This window comes from Heterocephalus glaber, unplaced genomic scaffold, assembly GCF_053883595.1.
Source record: "Heterocephalus glaber isolate CG9 unplaced genomic scaffold, H.glaber_assembly_v1.0 deba00001454, whole genome shotgun sequence".
In the NCBI taxonomy this organism is placed as follows: Eukaryota; Metazoa; Chordata; class Mammalia; order Rodentia; family Bathyergidae; genus Heterocephalus; species Heterocephalus glaber.
The window spans coordinates 1,000,425-1,017,683 of NW_028258303.1; the positions used below are offsets into that span (position 1 = coordinate 1,000,425).

Below are 17,259 nucleotides of genomic sequence, written 5' to 3' on the forward strand. Positions count from 1 at the left end.
GCCTGTCAGTTTCCTAATTTGGAAAAGGGGGCAGAACGTTATTTCTTTCTCAACTGTGTATAACCACGTTGTACATAAAGTACTGCACTTAATATTTACTACATGTGATTTTTTAAAATAGGAAACAAACCCTGAAATCTTACTATTTCAGCTTTGTAATCACTGTACTTCAGATAATTATTTTCTCCAATTATTTTAAGAAACTATAAAGACTTGTGGCAAATTAATCAGAAATTTATTCTTCAAACTAGAAAGTTTGAGTTTTTAATTTTTTCCTACCATGAAAAATACTCTCTAGAAATAATTTTGATGTCTTCTTTCTTAGCGAACAGAATAGATGTTTAAAGTCAAGATAATTGTAACTTAGGTCCCAGTTTACCAGTATGAGTTTGCAGAAAGCAGGAGCATTCCAAAAATATTATCAATTTTAATCAAGTCCCTCACAACTCTGCCTCCAGATGCCACTTTGTTGACTCTCATAATAGTTTATTACAATAGATTTTGAACATATATAACACATAGTATTCTGCACCAGGTCTTTAAAAACAACAGGCAACACGAATTAGACTAATTTTCAATATAAGGATATACTAGTTGAAGCTTTTTTTAGTCAATACAAATCAATTTTATGAGTCTACAGTTGAGGATTTTAAACTTCAAAGAGCCTATAGTTAGTGTATGGCAGCCTCATATTATAAAATTCAGAGATCTTAGAAAGTTAAATGAAAACTATTAGTGAAAGTGCCTAAACTGTGATTAAATTATCCAATGTTGCCCGAATTCTTTGACAAATACTCCAAATAAGTGCTGAGTGGAATAAGTTTGAAAATATTTTCATTAAAATATGACTTTAAAAACTATCAGTTGCCATTACATTTACCTGAACTGAAAAGGAATCAAGTATCAAAATTCTTCCTAACATATTAATATATAAATTCATGGCAGAGTTGAACTCATGAGTATCTTTTTAGTCTGATTTTTCAGAATCAGTAGTTTAATATCTTATCTGTATGAGATGTTACTGATATGGGATTATGCTTTAGATACACAGATGTCCCTCCAGTTTATTATGGGTCCAGTTGTGTCCTCCAAGAATAAATGTTAAGCCAGGCTTGGTGGCACATGCCTGTTATCCCAGCACTTGGGAGACCAAGGCAGGAGGAGTGGCACAAATTCGAGGCCAGCCTGGACTACACAGTGAGTTCAAGTCCAGCCTGAACTACATAGCAAGATCCTGTCTCAAAAAAAAAAAAAATGTTAAAGTACTAACTCTTAGTATTCCCTCAGAATGTGACTTTACTCGATACCAGGATACTATAGATATAATTAAGGTCATATTGGAGTAAGGTTGGTCCTTAATCTAATATGACTAGTGTCCCTATAAGAGGAGAAAGGTACAGAGAGGACAATGCCATGCAAAGACAGAGTCAGAGATTGGAACTGTGCAGCCAGAAGCCACCTGAAAATAGAAGGGGGGCGGGGGAGGGCTTTCTCATAGATCTTAGAGGGAACACAGTTCTGTTGACATCTTAACTATGGATGTACTTCCTCTGGAACTATGAAACATTAAGTGTCTCCTGTTTCAACACGTTCACAACAGGGGCGTAATTCATGTCTCCCTGCTGAGTGGGTTTGAACCACCTGTGATACATATATGGACTGTCCCATCAGGCAGCACAGTACCACTGGTGGAACAAGCTAGCAGGAATGTGTTAACTCACCCAGTTTGTAGTACTTTGTTATATAAAGCAGCCTTAGGACACTAATGCACAATTCTATCTAAACATTGCAAAATATTTGTGACTGTTGAGATGGAATGTCAACTTGATTAGCTTGGGAGCTACCCAGATGATTAGTTAAGTACGCTTCTGGGTATGTCTGGGTGTATGTCATGGAGGCTGGAGGTCTATGTCTGGTCCTCTTTTCCACTCAAATCTTACTGCCCTACTCTGCTTGCTACCATGAAGAACTAAGCATTTTTCCTTCACCACACCCTTCTGCCATGATGTTTCTGCCTTGCAGGCAGCCAACCATGGACTGGATTCCCTGAAATGGTGAGCCAAATAAACCTCTCCTCCTTTAAATTGTGGGTGACAAGTATGGTGTCTCAGCAACAAGAAAACTAATAAAACATTCAAATTCCACACTTTTTACAAAAAAGTACTGTTTAGAAATTGATGTTTGCTCCACAAGCTAATAATGAGAGATGCTTTGTGGAGAAATAAAAATTAAGATGGCTGTGGGGTCAAGAGAAAGCAAAAATCACTCTGTAGGTCTCAGAAATTGCAGTGAATTGCTGCAGTGACCTCAGACACAAGTTCCTCAAGCTTTAAGATAAAGAATGTGATTTGAAAAGATGGTGCTTAAGAACTGTCATAGCTTCCAATGCTGGGACTTCTGCTTTTAGTGTCTCAAAAGAGTTAATGCTTACTGATAATGCCCTTGTGACAGCCCCTTAGCAACCAATCCTGTATAGCTTAATGTATCAGTCTCAACACTAATCTGAATTCATTCCAAAAAACCTTGTAGTGAACACGACCAACTGAATATTGTTCAAAACCAGTTACTGCACATCATCCCACTATTCTTCCTTTTCAAAACCCCAGTCTTTCTGACCCTAATAGAATATCTGAACGTAAGTCTTTTGATTTACAACTATATTCAATGTATTCTGTATTTGATTTTATTTTAGCTTCACTTATGATTTCTTGATTTGTATCTGCATGGGTTCTGTCAACTACAATCTACCACTGGGAAGAGAGAAAGAGAATGGAGAGACTCCTCGTAGTGTGGGCATGCACAGAAGGCTCAAGGCTGAAGGAAAAGCAAAAACACTAAGAAAAGCCCCCCACTGCTCTCCTTCCTCAAGCACAAGGTAAGAGCAGAACAGTACTAAAGAAATTTGAAGAAGGTACTGCATTAAGGTAAGGTTAGTAACAAAATGTGAGCCAAATCTGTGTAAGTTGGTTTGACTTATTCCACTCTGACAGCCCAACATTTTTATGCTCATTTTTAGAGATCAAATACTGTTGATCTCAATCTTTACTGTTTTTCTACATACAATGTTCAGCATTTAACAAAAGGCTGAGACGCATTAAAAAAAAAAGAAAAATCTTTAGTGTCAAAAGATAAATCAACCAACAATCAAATTCATAGGTTGATATGAATGTTAAAACTATTATACAAATGGGCCGGGGATTTAACTCAGTGGTGCCGCCACCTGCCTTGCAAGCACAAAGTCCTGAGTTCGATCCCTGGTACTACAAAAACAAAACAAAACAAAACAATCAGATAAGAACTTTATGATCAATATAGTAAATAATCTAACAAAGTGATTAATATCTATTAACAGATGTGGAAGTTTAGAAAAGAAGTTTTAAAAAAGGAAAACTGATGAGTTAAGTGGAAATGCTAGAAATAAAAAACGTACGATATCAAAGAATTATTTCAAACAGGCTGAACAGCTGACTCAGCAGAACCAAGGCACCACTCAGTGAGATTGTAGATCAAGAAAAAGTAGTCAAGATAAAATACGAAGAGACAGAAAGAGCGGTAATGGGAGGTACCTAGAGCACCTAGAGAGCAGAGAGATCAAAGCAAATGGTCTAACGTACATGTAAAGGGAATTCCAGAAGAAGTGACAGACAATAGGGAAGAAGAAATATCTGAAGAATAAATATCTGAAGAGAACTTTTCCAAATATAATGAAAGAAATCATGCCACAAATCTATAGTTTGGAGAACCTGAAGAAATGGAAGTAAGGCAACTCTACACATCTGGATGCATGGATCTCTTGAAAGCAAACCAGAGGAAAAAAAGAAATATGTATTACTGAAGAGAAAAAAATACAGCAGACCTCTATCCAGAGCTACACAAGTTAGAAGACAATGGCAGCTTTAAAGTGTAACTCTGAATTCTATACACAGTGAGGGTCCCTTTCCATAAGTAAGGTGATGTAAAAATGTTTCAATCATATAAAAGCTGAGAGAATTCATGCCAACAAACTTATACATAAGTTAATAAAAGTTTTTCAGCAGAAGGTAACAATAGTAAACAAAAATTTGAATTTACTCAAAAAATAAACTGCACTGAAAAATAATAAAAAGTAAAAATAAACATATAAGACCATTTCCCTCTCATTTTTAAAGATAATTGTCTAAAATAAAAATATCATCAAAGCTTTATGGGGTTTCTAATATATATAAAAATACAGCATGGATGGGCCAGGGATTTAGCGCAGTGGTTTCACTGCCTGCTGAGCAAGCGCAAGGACCTGAGTTTGATCCCCAGTACCAAAAAAAAAAAAAAAAAAAAAAGCATGGAAACAATAACACAATGGATGAGAGGAAGGAATTGGACAGACTTACAAGCTTCTTCAACTATATGTGATATGACACAATATTTGAAGATAAACTGTGATAAGTTTAAGATATGCATTGTAAACTACAGGGACATCAACAAAAAATTAAAATAGGTATAATAAATCAATAATGGAGATAAATAAGAATAATCAAAAAGAAAGATAAAGAGGAGAAAAGAAACAGAATAGATCAGATGACCAGAAAACAACTAAGAAAACAGATTTCATGTAAACATCTTAGAGATAAGTCAAATGGATAATAAAAAGAAAGCTCAGGGCTGATTTAGTTCAGTGGTGACCCTGCCTGCTTTGCAAGCGCAAGGTCCTGAGTTTGATCCCCAGTATCAAAAATAAATAAATATTAAAAATAAAAAATAAAAGAAAGCCCAGCCATACTGACTATAAGTAACCCACTTTAAAGATAAGAACATTACTGAAAGTAAAAGGAAATAAAAGATGTATTGTGCAAACTCTACCCAAAGGAAAACTGGTAAGTCTACACTGTCAGATAGTAGATATAAGAAGAGGCAATATTACCAGGGATTAGAGGGATATTATACAATGATATGGAGTTAATTCAGCAATAAGATGTGAAATTCTGAATGTGTAAGCATCCATAACCAAAACTTCAAAAGGAAACAAAACCTAGCGCGGCATGGTAGCATATACCATTAATCCCAGCACTTCTGGAGGCTGAGGCAGGAGGACTGAAAGTTCAATCCCAGCCTAGGCAACTGAGACCTTGTTCTGAAATAAAAAATGGGTTGAGAATGTAGTTCATTGAGAATGGTCTGGCTTCAATCTCCATACTGGTGGGATGGGGAGAACTTACAGAATGTGGAATCACTGACACATCCACAACTACAGAACAAATGCTTTTTTTTTTTTTTGGTACCGGGGTTCAAACTCAGGACCTTGCACTTTTGAGGCAGGCACCAGAACCACTGAGCTAAATCCCCGGCCCCAACAAATGCTTATTAAATACTAATGTCTGCCAGGTACAGTGGATATAAACATGAACATCAGAAGACTGCTTTCAACAAATTTCTATTCCTATGAGGAGGACAGCAGTAAAGAGAATAAAAGCTTCAGTACAGTTTTTTGCAGCATGCTATGGAAGTACAAGAAGGAGAACACATATCTCTTCTGGATTAATGGATAAAGAAAAAAGGAGAAAGGATTATTAAAACTTCATAGAAATAATATGTTTATAATAAAACATAAGCGTACTCACCTAATATCTATAAATAATGACCAGGTAGATCATTAAGGATCAGGTAGATTTACATGGAAAAACTAAAATAAGTGGTACCTGTCATCTGTTAAGTACTATTTAACATGAGTAACATTTCCTTATTTAAAGTACTGATTACTGACATGTATTGCAGTTTAATTAAGGTACCTCAAAATCTATGATCAAATTAGTACTCACTCTCCTTCATTTATTAAATGTTTTTGAGAGTGCCATTTTTGAGAATAGTTTACACACTAAGATCCTGAGAACAGAAAGATAATCAATCCAGTTTTATTTAGGTAAGGAGAAGAGGAAGTATGAAGAAGAGAGTGTAAAGCTATAAACATAGTTAAGTGTTCATAGTACAAAGAATGCACATTAAAAAAAAATAAGTCTTACCTGGAGAGATCAGAAAAAGATTCATCATGCTTCTTAAAATGTCTTTTGAGCCCTTAGTGCAATTTATTATGTGTAAGAAAGTGTGCAATTTTTAGTTTCTGATTTGATTCTCTCTCTTGACTCTATTGTGAAAAATTTATGCAAGATAAACTACACAGATTTAGTAGCTCTGCCCCCAGGGCTAGGCAGTGACTGCTTTCTGTCACTAAAAATTAGTTTGGCTTTTATATAAATAGATTTATACATTATGTATGCTTTTATGTTTGGCTTCTTTACTCAGTGTAATGATTTCAACATTCACCCATAACATCACTGTCTTGTTGCTATAATAGAATAGTCTATATTGGGTAATTCATTAAGGTTGACAGAGAAGTTTAAGACCACGGAGTGAATATCTGATTGGCTTCTGAAGAGAGCCTCATGCTGTTCCATGAATGATGGAAAGCAGAACAAGTGGACACATGTAAAGAGCACACATGTCAACAAAGGAAAAGTGTGAACAAGCTTTTAAGACAAGTAACTCACTTTTGAGATAACTAACACTTGCAGGAATATCAAAATGCTCATGAGAGTCAAATCTTAGTAATGCCAAATGACTTCTAAAAGGCCTCTTTCCCTACACCATTACACTGAGGATAAAGCCTCAACATATTCAAACCACAGCAGTCATATTCTTAAAGTGGCTTTTTTTTCTTTTCTCCCAGTTGTTATAGGACTTGAACTCAGGGACAGCTGAGCTACTGTCTCATTCTTTTTTATTTTTACATTTCTGCAGTATGGAGGACTGAACCCAGGGCCTTCGTGTTGAGCTACAACCCTAGCTCTTTTGTTATCTTTATTTTGAAACAGGGTCTTACTAAGTTGCCGGTGCTGGGCTCAAAAGTGCAATCCCCTTGCTTAATCTTTTCTTTACTCTGGGACAAGGCCTCAGTAAGTTGCTCAGGCTGATCTCAAACTTCTGATCCTCCTGCTTCATCTCACCCAAGTAGTTGGGATTATAGATGTACACCACTGTGCCCAGCTCCAGTGATTTGTTCTTTATTGCTGAATAATACTCCACTGTATGGATATATCATTATTCTCAATCAATTCACCAGCACTGATAGACATTTGGGTTGTGTCTAACTTAGGAAACTATAAATAATGCTGCATTGACCATTCACATATATATGAAAGATACAGTTAGCTCTTATGCCAGATATATGTAAGATTTATTACTATATGATTACTAAACATTATATTTAAAAGAATGTTATATGCCACTGAAAAATTGTATTTAAGAGGTTCTTATATACTGTAAAAGCAGAAAATCTTAAAAGAAATAACAATGTGTATATTCTTAAGCATGTAAGAGAAGTACTTAAGTAAATGTTTCTCAAATTGAGTTGAAATCTCATCTACTTCATATGTAGGTATGCATACAGCCTCTCCTCCAAAATCATGTAGGCTTTAGAAAAGCATCAGCCCCCATTTATGAAAATGATTTTAAATATGCAAACTTTCTACAAAGTAACAATTTTATAAATCATGAAATGATAAAATTTAAAGGCTTAAAGAAATGCAATTCTAGAAATGATCATCAAGAATATACATTAATGATTAAAAGGTATGAGGATGAAAAGGGGAAACAACTAGACCTTTATGCAAAAATAATGCACTTGAGTGGCACATACTTGTGATCCCAGCTACTTGGGAGGGTGAGGCAGGAGTCTCAGGCCAGCCTGGACAAAAGGGGCTAAGGATGTAGTGAAGCCCTGAGTTCAAGCCACACACACACGCACACACGCACACACACACACACGTACACAGGGAACTGATCCTACTCTCAGAAATCATTTGTTTCACCTGGATTGCTAATTAATTTTAACATCAAGTTATTTTCTAAAAACCATTTATGACTTCCTGAAATATATACCAATCTGAACAAATTTAGCTCATCACGATTTTGTTACAAACTACTGTATAGTATTGATCAGATCTAATCAAGATGAGCTAATACAAATAACATTGTATATATACCCCTTACCTAACCTATATCATATTTGAGGAGGGGGACAGAGGAATAGAGTAACAACAATCTGGTGTTCACTTCAAATGACAAGCTAAGGGAAGAATTTGTTGGTTTCAGTTTTTAACCTTTTATTACTGTTTATTCTAAGGTTTTTTCAGGTGATATACGTTTTTTTCTGTTTATTGACATATTAATATGCTTTTGCTGCATTCAGCCCCAATTTAAAGCACAGTATGAGGAAGAAGACTTTGCTAGAGGACTACTAAAAACACAGCTCACTTTGCAATGCCAATAAATCAGAGAAATTTAAAAGTATATAATAATAATAATCAGTAAAAATTGAACAAAATTGAAAATGTTTATTAAAATTATGTTAAGATATGTAACATTTCTTTATATCACTCAATATCCCAAGAAAGGAAGAACATATTTAGGACAATATAATTTTAATTTTCATAATCTATACACTTTGTATACAAAGCAATATATATTTGTCTGAAAATGTGAATGATATACTTATGTCTAACTAGTTTACTGAAAGTTTACCAAAAGTAAAACTCTCACATTTTTACCTAGATTTCCTTAGTTATTATTACTAAGGATCTGATCAAATAAAAACATACTGTACTTCTCAATTTAAAAAAAGAAGCTTGTATTTTTATATATGCTCCTCTATAGAGAAAAGCTCAAGAATAAAGCATCAAATTATGATAAAGTATACGTATTTTTAAATAGTTTTTAGATTTTGAAAAATATGAAGATGAAGAAAAAACTTCACTTCTTTCTTCATCTTTTTCTCCATCTTCCTTCAAGTAGGTATAAAATTTATTTTTCTGACTTAAATAAAATGAAAGTGCTGCTCTAAGATTAACTTATAGTAAAAATCTTAGAACACAGTCCCATGCTGTATCTTATTTCTGAGAGGTCAACTATTCATATAGAGGTATAAATGACAGTATTTGTACAACAATAATTTCCTCCTAATATAGTACTTACAGAGACAGCAAACCAGGGACTTGGATTTTACATTAACACAATCACTAACTGAGCTGTTGATCCTGAAAATTTACGTGAAGGAATTCAAGTGAAATTGAAGGCCTCAGTTTCTTTATGTATAAAATTTTGTAGGGATGGATTAGATGACTTCTAAAATCCTTAATTTAAAAATTATGAGTTCTGGGGCTGGGGATTTAGCTCAGTGGTTTCCCCGGCTGCCTCGCAAGTGCAAGGTCCTGAGTTCAATCCCCGGTACCAAAAAAAAAAAAAAAAAAATTATGAGTTCTAAGTGGTTTTATTTTCTTAAGTTTTCTAAATTCTCAGTATATCCTTGAATACATATCCTACCCAAGTAACAATGCCTGAGTCCATTACTAAATGCAAGAAATTATTTTAACTTTTTGAATGTTCATTCCTAGAATGTATAATATAAAGATTAACTTCCAGCTGAAATTTTCTCTTGCACATCTCTATTAAGAATCTCAGACTTTATCCGGTCTCCAGTTGATGGGCATTTGGGCTGTTTCCAAGTTTTAGCTATCACAAACTGTACTGCTATGAACATGGGTGCACATATATCACTGTGGTATGATTCTTTTAATTCTTTGGGGAAGATCCCCAACAGGGGAATAGCAGGGTCAAATGGCACTTCCAGTCCTAGTTCTTTGAGATATCTCCATACTGATTTCCACAGTGGTTTCACCAGTCTACACTCCCACCAGCAGTGGAGCAGGGTTCCTCTTTCCCCACAGCCCCACCAGCATTTGTTATTGGTTGATTTCATGATAACAGCCATTCTTTCTGGAGTGAGGTGGAATCTCAGCCTTGTTTTCATTTGCATCTCTTGAATGACCAGTGATGTTGAAAATTTTTTCATGTATTTATTTGCTATTTCTATTTCTTTGTCTGATAAAATGGAGTACTGCTCAGCCATAAAAAATGAGAAATTAAGAGACCTTTATAGCTAAGTGGATGCACATTGAGGTGATACTCTTAAGTGAAATAAATAGGACACACATGTATAAATACCGAATAGTTTCTCTGGTGTGAGAAACTGAAAGTGTAAATAAAGACTAAAATGTATAATAGGTAATGTGAAATAGGAAGAAAAGAGGCAAAGGGGAAGGAAGTGAGTGGGAGGGCTAGGGGAATGGATAGAAGGGAATGGGATTAATATGAGAAAATGGAAAAATAGGAACAAAATCTTTGCAAATAGGGAGGAATGGAGGGGTTGAAGGGAGGGCTGGGCAAGAGTGAAAAATAAGAACCAAGAGAGACTATGTAAAGGTGCAAATTTCTAATGATGAATGTCATTATATTGTATACCTAAAATGTACCAATGATTAGAATGAATAATCAATAATGCAAAATAGGAAGAAAAGGTCCAAAAGGGTAGGGGTAGTGGGAGGGGCAGGGGAAAGGAAAGAAGGGAAAGGAAAAATGCTGAGAAATGGAAAAAATGGAAATAAAGTCTTTGTAAATAGGGAGGGATGGAGGAGGTGAAGGGAGGGCTAGGAATGTGGAAAAAATAAGAACCAAGATGCATTATGTAAAGGTACAATTCCCAATGAGAAATGTAAATGTGTTGTATACCTAAAATGTACCAATAAAAGAATTTAACAACAACAAAAACAAAAGAATCTCAGACTTAATATGGCTCCAGCAAGGCAAATTAAAAACAAGCAGCAGTAACAATACACCCGAGAAAAATAAAACAACCCCTGTTCTTCCCTACACATATCAGCAAATTGCCCCATCAGCTGTCCAGGCACTCAAGCTCCAAATCTATGAATCATTCTTGACTTCTCTTTTCCCCTCATTCCGAATCCAATTCATCAACCCAAATACTTTCTAAGTTCTTCTAGATCCCTCCACCTTCACTACCATAACCCTTGTCCAAGTCACCATGAAGTCTTGCCTGGACTACCACAAAATGTTTTCCATTGGTTTATATGCTTCCATTTCCAATTCTTAATTACCACTCTTCTCAACCCATTTTCTATGCAGCTTCAAGAGTGATATTTTTAAAATCGAAGTCAGATCATCTCACTACCTTGCCTTTAATGACCTAAGTCTTGTTCCTGTTAACTCCATCTCAGAGACCCCGGTCTCTTTTCTGTTCTTTGAACACACCAGTGTTTCCCCTCTTGGCTTTGCAACTACTACATTTTTATAAGCAATATTCTTTCCATTCTCTATGAATAGCTAGCTCAGTTTCATTTTTCAGACTTCAGCTCAAATAACATTCTCAGAGAAAACTTTCTTCACCATCAGATATTCTCCATTAAATTAATTCCTTTACTATTAATTTCCTTTCTATTAATGACACAAATATGTAAATACATTCTTTTTGTAATATTTAGTTATTACCTTTCTTCTCCTGTGAAAACCCCACAAAAATAGGTACTTCTTCCCTTTATTTCCTATGATCTTGATCACCTAGCACAGTTCCCTGTATACAGTAGGATCAATCTGTATGTGCAGATTAAATAATGTTTTGGTGTAGACAGCAGAGAATCCAGAGGCATAGAGTAAAAGTTTTCTGGCATTTATTCATAACTACTACTGAATAAAACACTCAAATCATATGACCCATGATATAGGTTCTAAGACTTTCTACAGGCAAAAATACTGACACATTATCTTTAATGACAAAAGGATGTTTCTAATTCTAATCTTAGTAGACACTGACTTTTTTCTATGTCAGAGACTGATAAAAACAGGAAGATTCAATAGGTTAAATCTTACTTTATTGTTCTGTGGTGGTAAAGCTCTTGATTTTAAGTTGTAATCCTCAGAATCACACTATTGCTGAACTCATACATTTTTCAATGACAAAGGATTATCCTTCAACACAGGAATTCTAGCCCTTGAATCTTCCTGGTATAAATATACTTTATTAACATAAATTTTGCAAGTATAATTATTACTGATGGGACCAGTATCTCAAAGGGGGAGAAAAGAACAATCATTTCTTGTGCTAAGAAGGGTGAGCTTTCATACTCAATAGAGTTTGATAGTAGATATGGTGGCACCTGCCTGTAATTCCAGCACTTGGAAGTCTGAGGCAGGAGGGTTGCTGTGAATTTGAGGCCAGCGTGGACTACATAGGAGTTCAAGTCTAGTATGGACTACATAGTGAGACCCTATCTAAAAAAAAGAGGTTGGAAGCCACTGATCAAAATCATTCAGAGCTGTGTTGTATTTTTAAAGCTAATATATGGCTATTTTAATCTGCATGATTATGAAGAATTTTTAAAGATATATTATTTAGTGCAAAATAAATTATTTTACTACATAGCAAGGTAATGACAGACATATCTACATTCATTTTAAAGATATTTATCACTTCTAATGAGGAAAATTAAAATCTGATACTTACATTTCTCCCCTATAATTCTGCCAAAATAGTGAACTTTTATTACATTCCTAAAGATATGTTTAAATGTTTTAAGCTTTCAAAGGAAAGAAAACTCAACCCATCTGTATCTTTTCTGAAATTCAAAATGACAATTTTTTAAAGTCCCAGGAGCAGGTAAAATTCATGAAAAAAGTTAGGTATAAAATTACATCAGTGAAATTACAAAAATGAGCCTTGAGGGAAAAGCTACCAAGATCATTATATACTCATGTATCAAAAAAGCGTGGAACTTGCAATTTTGTGACATTATATTCTGCTTTTTCTATATTTATATATTTACATGTGTAATATTTTCCTGAAGACACAATTTAAAATGAGGTCATGGCACAGCACTTGGTAGACACACCAAATTAGTATTAATTTCTGTGCAGTTACAGTTAGATCTGTCAGTTAAAATGGTTTGATAATTAGTTTTGAAAAACCTTTTTCTAACAGAGGATCCATAAGTGACAATGAATCACTGGTGTTTCTCTAAATTTTATATGTCTACTATTTGTTTGCAAAAACTATGTACTTTATATATAAATTATAAAATAATTTATTAAAATAAATTATTTATATAAAAATTACCTAAAATTCTTAGTATTTAGCTAACAATGTACATATAAATAAATTTGTTGCTCCAATTTATTAACAAAATTGTTCAAGACCAAAATTAAATTTTATCCCTAATATTTTAAATATGATACATTCATGGCAAACTACTTCACATTTAAAATAAATTATGCTAGACTAATAAATGCATAGGTGTCTGTGCACATGTAAATAGTGTTATGGTTTAGAATTTAACCTGAATTTATGACAGCACTATTTCTCTAAAGGTACATTTACTCCACTGAGTGGGAAAAATGTAAACTATTCACCTTTAAGTAGTATTTATTTTTCACATTCCTTCTCAGCAAAGGCAAATATATATACCTCCAACTTGTAGAAGAGACAACTTTGATTAAAACCAGAGGTTTTTAGCATTTTAGCTTGGTTACAAAGAAAAAAATTAGAAAAATTAAAACATTTGAAAGAACAGATGATAATATGTCAATAGGATTTCAATAAGCAGACTTATTAAGTTTATGTTTCACAAATCTAAACTTCAACTTCATTTTTTTTTTTTTTTTTTGGTACCGGGGATTGAACTCAGGTCCTTGCACTTGCAAGGCAGGCGGCAGAACCACTGAGCTAAATCCCCGGCCCAATCGATTTCATTTTTAACAGGCTTAGTTAGAGTTGTAAAGAGGTAAAGTTTTAAATCACTGTGAAAATCCCCTTCTTTTAATTCTTTCTTAAAGAGCTTGATAATTACGTTTTCCCTACCCTACCTAAGACTTGTTAACCAAAAAAGGAAAACTCCAAAGGCTGTTCAGACTTTTTGACTCACAGACTAAGAGGCAACCTTGTTTCCAAGATGCAAAAATAATTAATGTGGCAAACATACATGATTTCTTATTGAATTCAAGAAAAATTATTGTTTTTTGCCATATGCCAATGGTAAAATGTCATATGTTGCCTCCACTTTCATATCTATAAAATTAGTAACAATTACCAAAAATTATTATTCCATATTTTCACAAAAGCACAACCACTTATTTGATAATGATACTACTTTAGAAACTAATCAATCATTAGGCAAAAAAAGGGGGAGTATATAACTTATCTGCCTCCTATAACTTTTAAATTTATACCATTTTAACCCTTCAATGCCTAGTGTTCCATTTCAGGAATGCCCATAACAACAGACCATAATGAAATTTTTTCTCTTCAAATTCTTGTTCCTTGAATTTTTCTAGGTAACATTTATGAATTCTATGGAAAATTTCTAAAAACTGCAATCTTTGGCCTAAGTTAGTAAACAAGGCATTTCAGGTTACCAAGTAAATGAGGAACGAACTTAGGTCCTTGAGCTTTCGAGGCAGGCGGCAGAACCACTGAGCTAAATCCCTGGCCTCTCTCTCCATATTTAATTTCACCTTTTCTGCTCCAATCAGTATTTACCACATCATACCTGGCTTGCTATAGCAACCTCCCAATTTTCCTTCCTCAAACTCTTCCTATCCCAATTGAAATTTTATGTAGCTATGAACCTGAAAATATAAATTTCAGTTACTTTACTGTCAGTGGCTCTTTTTGTCCACACACCAAAATACAAAGTAACTCCTTAGATAACTACACATATTTTAAGTGAATAACACATATTAATACACACACATAAAATCAAGATCTCTAACCACAGATGACCTTCATCACCATATGGTTATTTTTAAAAATATCTTCATGATTGTTTATAATATGCCCCAGAGATAAAGTTCCTCCCTCACACTACAATTTCCTATCAGCACCTTCCTACTTTTATGAGCTTAACTTTTCTACCTGGAAGACAAAGAGGACATATTTTATTCATTGCTCTCTTTACTCCTTAAAAAAATAAAAGAAATATATATGTATAATTCACTTATCTTCTATCATCTTTCTCTGAGGAAGAAAAGTCCTTTTTTCTTCTAATACCAACCCATTTACTTGGGTTAATGACTGCATTTCTTCTTTGTGTGCATGTGTGTCTAGAATCTTTCCCCATCAATTATCTCTTCTCTGGAAAATTTACTGTTCCTGTCAATGGGTTCTAGCCCAATACAAATTCCCTCTCCCTAAATCTTATTTAGGGGTTGACAGTTTTTTGATTGGTTTTTCCCTAAAACCACATTTAGAGAAAGAAAAATTACAGGCATTTTTGTCCTTCATTTTAATTGTACAAATCCAGTAAAAATATATTTATATATAAATTTTGGATCATACTTTAGACTTGTATGTGTTTGTGTGTGTTCCCCATCCTCTGCCTCAAGAAGGTGATTTTCCATAGGAAGGGCCCTATGTATGCTCTCTGGACAGGTGAGGTTTCAACACTTTCATTTTGAAATAACTGGTAGATCACAGGAAGTTACAGGGGGAAAAAAGGTACAGGAAATGTCTTATACATACTACTTCATTCAGCTTTCTACAATGGTAACATTCTAAAACTCTGCAACAATTTTCCAACCAGAAAATTTACATTGGTACAATTTACCGTACTTAGATTTCACCCATGCTTATATGCATTTATTTTGTAAACATACAAGGTTCTAAACAATTTTATCACATGTATAGATTCATGTAACACTACCAGTATGGCGTTTTTAAAAACTTTTGTGCAAACCAGATTTTTATGAAATTGACAATGGGTTTAAAAATCAAAGATAATTTGATCCCCGGTACTGGAAAAAAAATCAAAGATAGACATTTTTTATTTCAAACAGTAGGCTTTGGAAATAAATACACACACTATATATGTGCATATATATGTATGTATTTACATGATACAAAAAATGACTGGTGACGGGTGATGAATGCCAAGTAAAATTGTATTTTGGTTTAAAACAAACTAGGAAATATATTCAAATCACAGCTTCTTCAAATTTTTAAGGTGTATACTAGAAGCAAATTCAACTGCCCAAAAACAATGTATCTGGGCTATGCTTCCCAAAGAGTACTATCTTTACTACTATTTCTTGGACTCTGGTGGATCAATACAGAAAACAATCATATAGAGGACTCTTAGGCATGATTTGCAGAACCGTTACTGAAGACACTAACAACAGTCAATTTCCTTTACATATTTTAACTGGGTACTATATGTGCATGTCTATGGAACTAAGGATATCTTAATGATAAATATCTTTTACTATTTTGTCTCAAGGGTTTTTTGTTTAAGAACTGAAATATTTTCTTTAGAATAAGATAAATATTGTATAGAATAAAAACTGTTTACCTTGGCTGCCAAAAAGCACACACGTGTGCATGCACACGCACACACACTTAAATATATTATCCCTAATTTGTACTAGATTTATCATTGCCTTTTTTTATAAGGCTGTGGCTTTTATATCTTTATTGTAAATTTCTGTGTACAATATAGTATATACTACAACAGGTCACAGCACTAATTGTTACCATAGTATTTACTTTGCATAGTTTATAATCTATACTCTTTTATATATAAATCTTTTTAAATTCACATAACAAATCCACTGTACCAGTAAGGAAATTAAAATACAAAAGATCAAATGAGGGCCGGGGATGTAGCTCAGTGGTACTGTGCCTGCCTGTAAAGCACAAGGTCCTGAGTTTGATTCCTGGTACAAAAGAAAAGGGGAGTGCGGGGGTTTAGCTCAGTAGTGCCACGCCTGCCTGGCAAGCACAAGGTCCTGAATTCAATTTCTGGTACTGGAAAAAAAAAAAGAGATTAAATGTCAACTTAGTAAATAATGGAGCTAAAAATCTATCCATTTACAGTATGTGTCTTCCAAGGGGCATATTACATTTTTACACACATATTAAATTTTAAGTGAACTATACTTCTTTTTAAAGAAATGTACTATATCAATAATTTCTTAAAAGCAGCTGCAATTAATGTTCATTTATTTTTATTATAGTCTTTTTTATGTTGTTTACCATATTAAGAGCTCTTTTTCTACATGAACTTTTTTTAGAGCTTAGGATATGGTTACAAAACAATATCTATGTCAATCTACATTCTTAGGATATCTTTACAATGACATTTTCATTTGATAATGGTCATAATTATTATCTTTAAAAGTAGAGAAAGCATACAATTTACTCTTTTTTCTCTCCAGGAGTAGGAATTAAACCCAGGGCTTGTGCATGGGAGGTAAGCATTTTACATCTGAGCTACATCCGCAGGTAATCTATTCATATATATATATATATTTTTTCTTATACATGTATGATGTACCTTGGCAATTAACTCATTCATAAGATAAAAAACTAGCTGATGAAAGTTGATGAATCAT

At 33.9% G+C, this 17,259-nt stretch overlaps 1 protein-coding gene across 6 annotated transcripts in view; it reads right to left on the reverse strand.

The window, feature by feature from the left end:
* The window catches only part of Rap1gds1 (Rap1 GTPase-GDP dissociation stimulator 1), a 126,398-nt gene that overhangs the window by 60,382 nt on the left and 48,757 nt on the right, over positions 1 to 17,259 (reverse strand). The gene's annotated exons all lie outside the window — the stretch shown is intronic.